The sequence below is a fragment of the Nicotiana attenuata genome, unplaced genomic scaffold (assembly GCF_001879085.1).
Source record: "Nicotiana attenuata strain UT unplaced genomic scaffold, NIATTr2, whole genome shotgun sequence".
NCBI lineage: Eukaryota > Viridiplantae > Streptophyta > Magnoliopsida > Solanales > Solanaceae > Nicotiana > Nicotiana attenuata.
In genome coordinates, this window is record NW_017670833.1 from 348,510 (window position 1) to 361,660 (window position 13,151).

Below are 13,151 nucleotides of genomic sequence, written 5' to 3' on the forward strand. Positions count from 1 at the left end.
TTTATGAAACAATATTTTCCGAGAAAGATAAGATATACCTATATATACAATGTTATTTTCCGACGAAGCCGGCTCATATGACCCCCCTTGACCCCATGTGGTTCCGCCCCTGTAGGTGCGTAACACCCCATGCCACTTTCGCCCTACTAGTATGCCTCAGTGTTTGGCACGCTTCGCCACAGGGCGCCTTTTAAAATATTGCGAAAGACCATACTAGGATGCCATAGGCCACAGAGCGTGCTTAGGCAGCGACTGCTATTAATTCTAAAGTGGAACCTCAAACCGAATTGGAACGAACTACGAAGTTGGAGCTTTACTCCCATGAAATTTCTTAAGTATACATAGTGCAAAGAGTGTTGAATGTTGATCTTGCTAATTCCTTAAAACTATTTTTAGAGCAGTTGCTTCTTCAGGGTTGTAGTTTCTATTTTGATGTTATTTGGCCCTGAGATATCTTCCTTGGTTTGTGTGAGACTGTGAGTGGTACTTAAACACATTGTTACCCTAAACAATTTTATTACAAGTAGAAAAGGCGCCATTGTTCCACACATAGTTTTTCTTTGAAATATTACATTGTAGCACCAAAATAGTTAGGTTCCAATTTTCGTTGCTGAGAGTAAAGATGTTACTCTGATTTTCTGAATAGCTACTTTATGGACATACTGATAAAGGAAAGCGAGTCTTTTTATTAATGTAGATAATTACTCGTGTTAGAAAAATAAGGGGATGAAATGAAATGGCTTCGATAGTGTAATCACTGTCCTTAAGGTATTGAGATGTACATACGCATGTTGTGCAAATATTGTATATCTAATTATTCCATATGGCAATTAGTTATTCCATATGACAGTTAGTGTTAAAGGTAGTTATTGGTTAGTGATTAGTGGGCCAGCTCATTGCCAGGTGAATAAGCATAACTTTCTTTTTCCAGTGCTTCTTATAAATAGATATTGTACAGATACTACACGATTGGATTGGATTAAGCATTTCAATACTTTTCTAGAATCTTCTCTGCCCTGCTCCATGGCTCTCACTTGAGAAGTGGTTGATTTCATTGTTCTCTCCCAGTTTTGACATGGTATCAGAGCTTAGGCTCCAATTCTCGATCCAAGTCGGCGTCAATTTTGCGTAGTATAGCTCTTCTCAAACCTGTTATCTTTGATTTCATCTCCTCTCTGTTTGATTTAGGGCTATGATATCGCGCCCTATTTTTATGGGAATCTCTCTGAAATTGAGGTTTTTAACGGCTGAATTTTCAATTGGAATCTGTATTTTTAGTATTCTCGGCTGCTTGAATCATGGTCGGAGAAGAAGAAGTGTAGGATTCAACTAACACCTCGCTGAGCTCGACTAGTCCTCTCTACATGCATCCATCGGAGAATGCAGGAACTACTCTAGTACCGGTCCCTTTTGATGGATCTGGGTACAAATCGTGGAGAAGAGGTGTATTAAGATCTTTGTCTGAGAAGAGTAAGGTAGGATTCATTAATGGAAAATGTAAAAAGTCGGATGCAAAGGATCCTCTCTTCAATTAGTGGGAACGGTGTGACGACATGGTGACCTCGTGGATATTGAATTCATTCTCTAAGGATCTAGCAAATAGCCTACAGTATGTCAATGATGCAAAGGAGCTCTGGCAAGAGCTAGAAGATATGTATGATCAGACGAATGGAGCAAAACTATATCAATTACAAAAGGAGATCATCGACTTAAGCCAAGGGACCCGCGATATCAATGGATATTACACAAAAATGAAAAAGCTGTGGGAAGAGATAAACACTCTGAACATACATGCTCAGTGCAACTGTCAGTGTGTGTGTGGAGCCAAGGCTAATATGCAAAAGACTGAACAAGATAGGAGGCTAATTCAGTTTCTCATGGGACTAAACAAAGTGTATACAGTAGTGAGGGGAAGTATGTTGATGATGAACCCATTACCTAGCATAGCACAAGCTTTCTCTATTCTTATTCAGGAAGAGAAGCAGAGGGAAGTCAAGTCCCAGAGTCAAGTCATGATTTATTCTGCTGCTCTAAATGCAAACACTTCAGGAGGCAATACCTTTAGGACAAATTACAATCAGAATTCTGTTGGAACTCAGAGGAAACTATAATCCTAACTGGCCTTGGCCCTTTTTTGAGCATTGCAAAATACCGGGGCACACCATAGACAAATATTACAAACTTCATGGGTATCCATAGGGCATGAATAGGTTCAACAACAATTCAAAAAATTTCAACAAGTTCAACAAAGTGAAAGTAAATGTTGCAAATGCGTTTGGAGGACCAGGCGATGGAATGAATACTGAAGAAAGGGATAAAATTTTGCAAGAACAGGGACGGAATTTGCACAATCTAACTAAGGAACAGTATGGACAATTGCTGAGCTTGCTGGAGAATTTCCAATCAGGAAATGCAGGGGAAAATTTCGGGAACACTAACATGGCTGGCTGTAATTCTGTTGAGCATAGTGATCACTCATATGACTGTTTTAAGCCAAATACTGACTCACGGATCCTAGACTCCGGTGCCACAAACCACATGACCTTTAAGAAATCCTAGTTAACCAACACTAGAACCTTAGTTTACCTTTTCCTGGTGTCATTGGTAGATGGATATAAGGTGAAGGTGACACTCATTGGTGATGTAGTTCTTAGCCCCAATTTCACTCTAAGAAAAGTCCTTTTTGTGCCTTGTTTCAAGATCTCTGTTCATTCTTTGATAGTTCAGCTTGATTGCATAGTTGCATTTACCAAATTTTCTTGTTTTCTTCTGCAGGACCCTTCAGTGTAAAGCAATAGATGGTTTGTACTTTCAGTTCTCAAAGTCTACTTCTAGCATTATTTCTGATTCTGTGTCTTGCCCTTCCACTTCACATCACACACATGTAAATAAAGCACTCTCCAATCTACATCTTTCACTGCCTTTGTGCCAAACACAAAATATTTTTCTTCTAATACATTGATTCCTGAAAGTCAGCATATGGTAAGAAACATTCACATGAGTGTGAACCTTTTTCATATGAAGAGGCAGTCATTAATCATGCTTGGCAAGCAACAATGACTCAAGAATTCCAGGCATTGTACACAAATCATACATGGGATTTGGTGCCCCTCCCAGATGGAAAGAAAGCTATAGGATGCAAGTGGGTGTATAAGATCAAGCATACGGCAGATATGAGCATTGAGAGATTTAAGGCCAGGCTGGTTGTCAAAGGGTGCACTCAGCAAGCTGGAATAGACTATACAGAGACCTTCCCACCAGTGGTAAAAATGACCACTGTAAGGTCTCTGGTAGGGACAACAATTAAGAAGGGTTGGCAAATGTTCCAAAAATATATGAATAATGCTTTTCTTCACGGAGACCTGCATGAAGAAGTCTACATGGAAGTGCCACCAAGTTTAGTTATAGAGAGACCAAGTTTAGTGTGCAAGTTGAACAAATCTTTGTATGGCTTCAAGTAGGCAAGCAGACAATGGTACGAAAAGCTTGCAGAAGCATTGTGTTCAAAGGGATAAACTCAATCCTTGCTAGATTATTCCTTGTTTCATAAGAAGAAAGGCAACACAATTGTGTTTGTGGTAGTGTATGTAGATGATGTTATACTCACAGGGAATGAACTTAATGAGATCAACTCTCTGAAGAAGTTCCTGGACCAGATCTTCAAGATCAAAGACTTAGGCATCTTGCATTACTTCTTATGACTGGAAGTGCTGTGTAAAGAAGATGAGGTACTGATTATCTCACAGGAAGTTTACTATGGACTTACTGAATGAGTATGATTGTTTGCAGCAAACCTCATTGTCTTCTCCTCTTGATCCTTTACTCAAGTTGAAAGCTGACGAAGGTTTTCCATTAGAAGATCCCACTCATTATAGAAAGCTGGCTGGGAAGTTGAATTTTCTTACCAATACCAGGCTTGACATAACATTTAGTGTACAACATCTCAGCCAATACATGCAGAATCCTAGGTATACTCACTTAAAGGCTGCGTATTGTTGATACCGAACTTTCCCTCATTTATTTCAAAATGCATATATACTTTCAAAATAATGCATGAGCATCAACCAGTATTTTTCCATAATTTTTTCTGTAATTTTAAAAGGATTTTAATTTATTTATTCTAACATTTTATTATATAAATAATTACTAATTGCATCACAAAGGGTTTTATAATCATTTTTATTGCTTAATTTTATCATTCATATTTGTACTAAGCTTTAATTATTTCATGAATATCCATATGTACATGTTAGGGTTATAATTGCAATAACTTTGCAATAATGGCCCCATGTGTGCATAAATACCTTATTTCACGAAAAATAATCTTTTTTATTTTTATAATATTAAGTAATTATTCTAAATTTTTTTTCATACACCAATAGCATTTTTTATCATTTATTAGCTATTTTATAAATTAATTTTATCAAATAATTGGGTATTTAATAATGGCCTCTTTTAATTTAATCTCATTTTCGGACCTGGCCCAAGTTTTACCCTTTGCCCAATTAAAATACCCACAGCCCAATTTTCTATCTGACCTGCCCAAAAACCAGATCAAATCCTGGCCGTTGACCTTAGAGATCAACGGTCCAGGATGTTGTTACCAGTTTTAACTACCCAAACCCTACTCATTTCTCCAATTCCCCCACCCCCAAATCCCTTCCCTCCTCTCTTCTCTCTCAGACTCTCCTCTAACCCTAGCCGCCGTCACCGGAAACCCTTCAATATATGGGGTTTCCCTGTGATTTTTGGCCCCAGTCGGCCTCTCATCTTCACTGGTTGTTGGATTTTGCTGTTATCTGAAGGAATATCGAGGAGATTCAACTCAGAATCGACCTAAACTCTTCATTTCTTCGATGAACCTGCCTTGTGTTCATCGCTATGTTTGTGAGTATCATTACCTTTATGTTCATGACTTGAAACTCCGGTTCTTAACTGGATTTCTCTCACCTCGTTCCTTTTTTCAAAACTCCCATCTCTTTCTACCTGAGTCTGTTCAGATCCTTGTAGATCTGAAATGATTTTTAAGTTTATCTGGTATTTTTTTCCAAAACCTTATGTTTCTTCCTTATTATTAACCGATTTTAATATTTTTCTAAAACTAGGGTTTCATCTTTATGTTCTCTGCAAAAGGGTTTTAAAGTTTCTAAGTGTTTAAACCTGATTTTCTTTACTAGTTCGACTGATTTTTCATGCCTATGTTCTAAACCCTAGGTTTCTGCTTATTTCACAGATTATTTCAACATTTGCCCGTTATTTTCATCTCTGTCAATTAGAAGAGATTGACTGATTTTATTAGGGTTCAAATTATATTTTTTCTGCCGAGGTTGATACTTCTTTGTGATTTTTTTACCTTTTTTTTCTTATTTGTGACTCCTAATTGGTACTACTTGCCTTAATTAGTTTATTAAACAGATTTATGGGATTTGATTGCTTTAGCCGAATCCTAGATGGTCTTTGATTGATTTTATTGCCTTGTTTAACCTCTAATCTGGGTTGTTAATTGATTTCCCCTATTTTAAGGGGTCTTTCCCGGATTCTGTTGAGTTATTTGATTTAGTTTAGCCCCAATTAACTGATTGATTTTATTTGTATACCTTATTTGTGAACTCTGAATTATTCTTTGCCTTATTTGTTTGACCCAACTAAGTGCTATATAATTCCCCCATTCTGACTTCTTTAAAACACACGAACACACATAGAAAGTCACAGAAACACACACAAACTCTTTCTCTTATTCATACTCTCCATTGAAATCCTTCCTGTTACTTGTGTTTGTTGCACTATCTAGCCGACTGAAAGCCAAGGCTGGAATCTTGGATCCTATTTTCTTTACTTTCCTGTTGCTATTTCTTAACTGGCATGTCTCCACTTCTGCTATCATTCAATATGCTACGTAATTAGACCTATGTTCTTCCTATTTACTATTTTTTAACAGCATGTCTATCTCTGTTATCATGTCCTATTCAATATGCTATATAGTCAATCTGCTGTAGATATCAATATGCCTCTGTTTGCCCTTGTGTTTCTGTTTACTAGCATGCTTTAACTCTTTTGAATTTGTCTTGTCCAATATGTCAATATGGTTTAGCATGTTCCTGTTTGATCCAGGATACTTGTCTACTTGTTTCTCAACTAGCACGCTTTCCTTCTTGTCCTGCTTTATATGTTTACCTTAACAAGTTCCTGATTAATGATTCCTATGCTCTTGACCCCTGCTACCTTTTTGTGTAATTGTCTAATTAGGACTCTGATCCCAGCATGCTATTCCCTGTTTAATACATGTATGCTCACCTAGTAATAGCTAATGAACTAAGTCAATCCCAGGCCATGTGAAACCTTGTTTGAATTAATTGTGACTTTGTACTGTCTGTTGTTTGACTACTGGAGTTTATTTGCTGACTGTGGTTCTGCTTGTAGCTCTTGTAATCTGATAATCTGCTTCTATTCACTTCTAAAATCCAAACTATTTTTTCTTAAAACTATCTCCTACTTCATGTACTATTTTCAACTCTTACTCTTAGCTGTCTAGGGTCCCGCCACCCCTAGTGTGAGCACTGCTTAGGGTCCATGAGACTCCTCTGAACTCTAACACATTGGGGCTGGTTCTCCAATCCTTTGTGAATTTTGTTGAACATCTGATTCTGGTGTGAGCATTGCCGGGGGTCCTTGAGGCCCTTGGGAACTTTGACACACTAGGAACCAGTTTTATGCGTCATGGATGGGCCACCACTACGCTCAGAGATACTATGTTTGAAGGCTTGGTTCCCAGGTTGATATTGGGCCTATGAAGGCTCCCTATAGTATAACGGTTCTTTCATTGTGTAATTTATTCATATTGGTCTGTAATAGTAATCATTGTAAAAACAGATACTGGGGTTATTAGTAAAGGTGGGAGGGATTTTTATATATCTTTGTTGGGATCGGGTAGAAATCATGCCTATAGGATTGTTGTGATTATTTATATGCATTAGAAACCATGCCTATAGGCCTTATCTTCATATTTGCCCTAGTTTCCACTTTACATCCTAGAAATCCTATTGTAGGACGTTTATCAATTCTGTATCAAAATTCATGTTCATGCATATTCTCAAGTTTCAATGTGCATTAGAAACCATGCCTATAGGATCTTTTTGGAATTATCAACTCGCATAACATTCTGTTCACTTAGATACCATGTCCACAAGAAATCATATTTAAACAGTTTTGACAACTTACACATCATGCATATAGGAAATCAGCTTCAATACTTAGATATCATGTTTACAGGAAACGTGTATAAAATAAGTTTCAATGCCGTGAAATAACACTTGTAATCAGTTTCAGCACCTAGAAAGCATGCCTATAGGGTCCAAAAGATAAAAATCTGCCTGTTTAAATTAATCACTGGTTTATAAGATTATGGTCTGATTAACGTTTAGATACCATGTCTACAGGGTTCTGCCCGTTATTACTTAGGCAATCCTGTAGGACAATTAAATCCTGGGTTTAAAATTGTGATTTTCTTACTACTTGAAACGTGCTCAGGCTCAGCAAGTGATAAAAAATCAGTAGGCAAACTGATAGGTACTCACTGCCTCGCCTAAATAAAACTGCTGTATATTCTGTTCGTACTCATTTAGATATCCTGCCTATAGGACTCCTAAAATTATATAAAACTACTTGTTTGAATGGCGTGCACTTGTTTTGTCTATTTGTGGAGGTAAATATAAGCCCCCTTAATTGCTCTTTATGTGACAGTCCTACCTGTTTTTGTTTGTCGCTTAGATTTTCTTCTTTTAAGCAACATAGGTGAATCTAGAACCACCTTAAATAGAGGTCCTAAACACCTCCAAGGCCACAGGTAAGGGATGAGTAGTGCACGCATAGGGTACGTACTGGATGTTGTTAGAATGCTTAGGTAATGATAAAAAATGGAAGGGTAATTGGGTGATAAAAGGAAATGATGACCTGTGCGCTAATGCTATGTGTAGCACCCCAGCTTGGGGACGATTACCAAGTATTGCACAGAAGTGATCCTATAGGCTAAAAAACCTAGGACCCCTTTTACTCCTTGTTTTAAAAGTAATATCTGTTTGTTTATCTGCTTATAAGACTAATTCGCTTAAATTGAGTTTGGCCGGGATCCACCGTTGTGGACCTCGAGGGGTGCCTAGCACCTTCCCCTCAAGGTAATTTCGAGCCCTTACCCAATCTCTGGTAATGTAAACTACTTCATAAGTTATTTGCTCTAGGTGCCCTAACGCACCTTAATCCGTTAGGTGGCGACTCTTCAAATCGCTTACCCAATTCCCAAAAGAAAGGAGTTGTCCCAAAATGTCGAAACCTGGACTCCGCGAGGAAAAAGGGGGCGCGACAGCATGGCGACTCTACTGGGGATATTTTTAGGATTTTACCATAACAAACTTGCTTTTTGTGAATTAGTCTTAAGCATGCTTTATTCTGTTAATACGTGTGCAGCCTTTGCCTTTCCCCCTTATTTGGATTTAATTGCCTATTTCTTAAGCATTTATCATTTCCTTTATTACAGAAACTGACTTGTCTCCTTGTTTTCTTTCTTAAACATATTTCAATTATTAAATACCGCATTTGTCATTTTTAACGTGCAAATACGTGACAACATGCTATTTATTGTTGCATAAATCATGCTCGACATCATATTTCACTTGTGCGTAATCAATCCTATAGCAACGCTTGATGAGTGTTTGCTGCCTTCCTATATATCACCTTTTAAATTCGGAAAGGCGTATTTTCGGTAAAACTAGTCGATCAGCGGTACAGTTGACGGTTCCGTGCCTTTCCCCCTCAAGTTGTCCACTTGAGGGTACCAGTCTAGACCTCTATAGAAACCTTACTCCGATTAGTTGTACATGCATCATGGTCAAACCTAGCCGGGTTAATTTGTTGTCCACATAATAACCTTTTAAGACAAGCCTCGTCCAAAAGTTCATCGGGTTTTCCATAATCCCAACGGACGCAACCACGATTGTGTGCATTAATTTTGGAGAAATAAGTGCCAATATGCTAATCATTGTTGTATAAATAGTCGGATTTGGAGGGGGAAAGGGCCTAACCATATTTGTTTTGCAGAAAATGAGGCACGAAGTCCCCAGGTTCGGCATGGTCCGTAACATACCACCATTGTTGCTAGATTGGTGGGAGGATCTTCCATCAAGTGATAAGAATCATGTGAAAAGGGTCTTGGGAAACTTGCCTTCTTTATTGGATCTCCAGCCAAACAACATGTTAATCGAAGCTGTCACAATGTTCCGGGACAAAGAAAGAGCTGTGTTTTGCTTTGGAAACATAGAAATGACCCCTCTCTTGGATGAAATAGGGGGATTCGCTGGGCTACCTTGGGATAGTCCTTTTTTCTTGGTGCCGGAAAATTGCTCTACTAGGGGGTTTCTGAAGATGATGGGATTAAAGAAGAATGATGTCTTGGAGTGCCTGAAAAATTCCTACATACCCTTCGACTTCCTCTATGAACGATACGGTCACAACAGATCTTATCGTATTTTTGATGACGAATTCTCCATCACTTCCTTGGGTTAGATTCACCGCAGGGTTTTTGTGTTCATCGTCTGTTTCTTGGGTATGTTAGTGTTCCCGATTCAAGGGGACAGAATCTACACCAGATTGGCCATGGTAGCCAAAACCTTGATGGATGGGATCGAGGGGCAGACATAAACCATTGTCCCTATGATCATAGTAGACATATACCGGGCCTTAGAGCACCGTCAAAAGGGGTACAAATACTTCGAAGGTTGTAATCTACTATTACAAATTTGGTTGTTAGAGCATCTCCAAAAGGGTCAATATCGTCAAGAGCTTCTGCGAAGGCCGTGGAATGATCACATAGCTTTCCGTCATCCTAAGAGAATGACCTATATCCCAGACAGGTTTGCTCAACTCAAAGATGCTGTAGCATGGGCCCAATTTTTCAGCAATTTGACCGAGGATCAGGTTCAGTGGATGTTCGAATGGTTCCCTACCGACGATTTCATCATCAGATCTAGGGATGTTCCACACTTGGTACTGATCGGGTTGAGGGGCATATACCCTTATGCTCCCATCAGAGTTATGAGACAGGCAGGCAGGAAGCAGGTCATACCGTGAGTTGCTAAAATGAGTCACTACAGGGCAGATTTTTAGGATGACAACTTCTCATACAAATGTGAAGCTCAGCACATGCGGCATTTGAAAATTATCGTGGAAAAGTATACCATCGAGCCCGATCGATATCATGCTGGTCATGTGTACTTTTACCCCTCATGGTTAGAGGATAACATAGCAGTAATATTCGAGCCAAGGCTTGGTCCAGGAAATAGAGTCATAGATAAAGTTGCCGAGGCACAAGTGAAGTACAACAAACTGCGCAAAAGAGCTCACGAGTCCGAGACCGAGCACATGGAGCGACACAATATCGATATGGAACTAATTAATGAATGGAGGGAGAGGGCTGTCAAATCAAGCGAAAGGTTGGAATATCTGGAGTACAGTCTGATGGAATATGAGGGAAAAATGAGGAAGAGAGTCACCAATTGCCATAATATTGAAGGAAGCAAAAGGGGACATTTAGCAAGGGCATACCTACTGCTGAACCTGCGCGAACTGTGGAATTTGATCGACGAAGCCAAAAACATCCAGCATAGAGAAGGTCCTTCTAGGACCAAGTAGATTAGGTTTATTTGCTTTTTAAATGTAATAAGGCCAAGTGCCATTAGTGATTTATCTTATTTAGTGTCGTTTTACATTCATCTATTTTTACATTAATGAAATGAGTCAATTATTGGCACTGAAATTCTCCAAATCTATTTGTTGCTAGGCCTACCTCAGGCACGACGAGGCTCCCAAATTAGGACGCGAATTTACATTCCTGCAATATGTGTTTAAATACTGCAAATATTTTTCAGAATCCTTACTAACTTGTTTACCTTTTGTTTTTCTTTATTTTTATTATTCCCATCCCCTAAGGTTGGTTCGCACATACTGGCATCATCAACATATTACACTAGATCTAGAGGCCCTCCACATCCTTATCCTCCGAGTAATCTGAAAAGCAGAGGAAAAGCTAAGATGGATGACTTGAGTGGTAAACGAAAAGAAAATGCTGAGAATATTGAAACTTCAGACGGTCGGAGTACTCCGGCCCAAAATGATTTGGTCCTACGGTTGGAGCAGAAAATACTGGAATTACAAGGAGAACTTGAGCAGGTCCGCAACTTGGCAAACCTCTCCCTCACTCTGAACGTCCCAGATGTTAATCAACAAAATGTTCAAAACCCAGCGCCTCCTCAAAATACGCCAAACCAACGTCTACAAAATCCTACCGCATCCTATCAATACGCCACACCATCTCAAAATCCCAATACTTTGCCGGTACCAACTCCTCCACAACACCATCATCAACCAACCAGTACCCACAAACCACTACCTGTCACACTCCTCAGAACACACCACAACCCATTCCAGATCCTCAAAACTCGACCAACGATCACCACTACACCCAAATTCCTGACACCCACCAAAATAACCCCATATACGTGGAAACACTACCTCACTCCACTCAACCAATCTCTTATACACCAGAATCCACTGAGAAGGACCTGCTCATCAATAGAAGAATCCACTAAGAAGGTCAGCTTTAGGCATGTGCAGCAATAGAAGATGTTGGCATGCCTACAAGCCAACTAGAACATTCAACAACTAGAGAAAACATGGGGGTTATGATCCCAGGGGGATCAAGTTTGGGTCATGGATAGCAATGTTCATTGCTGTCATGCCCCAAACCAACCACAGATACCAAACACATTGGGGGTGGGGATTTAAGGTTCACAAGCCATGATAAGTAAATAACAAAACCATTAATCCAGGACAGAAAAGGCAGAATACAACATGCTTAATAATGGAACTTATTCAGATACAAACAGGAGGCAAATAGGAATGAAAGAAACAGTAAAGAAACATGTTGTTGTTGGTGCTGAAAATTAATCAGAACATACCAGTCAAAGAAGCAAAGTGCAGTAAAGAAAGTAAACAGGACTCCAAAGTTTAGCCTTGGCTTTCAGCCGGCTAAGCAGACAGTAGCACAAGTAGCAATAAGCAAGAGAGAGTTTTTGTGTGTAAGTGTGTGTTCAGAACTAAAAGTGTTCGTGTGTTTAAAGAAAAGAAGGTAGGGTATTTATAGTATTGAAAATGAGTGAAGAATAAGGTAATAAGTAAAGCTTTGGCACAAACATGGAAATAGTCACAATCAGAATCAATTAACACAAGTGATTCCCTTTAATTAAGGAATCACTGCTTAACGGATACTAACAGGCTCATAATAAGGAAAGAAATCAATTTGTAGGTAAACTGGCAGTTGCCATAAAAGAAGCAGTAAAACAATTGAGTAAGTAATCAAGTCTACGTACAGGAATATACTAATTTTGGGAAGGGATTCAGTAAGGCAAGACAAGGAAAAGAATCAATTAAACTTTAATAGACGAGTGAAATCAGAACTTCACAAATGAAAGGTTTGAAATCAGTCCAAGATGGAAGATCAGTCAAGAGAAATTCAGCATATAAATAGAGTGCACAAATGTTAGACATGCGAGGCCAAACTATGGCAAAGAGAAGCAGCATGCAATGACAACACAAAGTCAGCAAACCTTCGAAACATGATAGTCACACATGTCGACTTCATTGGATTAGTAATAGAGAAAGAGAGAGTATTAGAAGCATGCAAAGGGTCAAGTGAAAAGCCCTTCTGAAAAAGTATAGTCGAGTAGCAAGAAACCAGAATCACATAAAGAAATAGATGCTGAAAAAAAAGAATTTCCAATCAAGTCGAGCAACTTCAAACAGATGAACTGCACAAGCATTTTCAGAAACTCGAATAGACCCCAAAGAATTAGGGTTTTGAATCCAATCGAGTCTAGAGATGATGAACAAGTAAATCAAACAAATAAATAGTCCCAGAAACTTGAATAAACCCAAAAATTGGGGTTTTCAACACCAATCGAGCCCGGAGATTATAAACAAGTAAATCAAACAAATAAACACAAATGGACTAAGAAAACTCAGTAGACATTAGGGTTTTTATCATGCAAACTCAGAGAGGGAAACAATACGGGCAAACATAGCAGAACAGGTTAAAAATTAGAGAA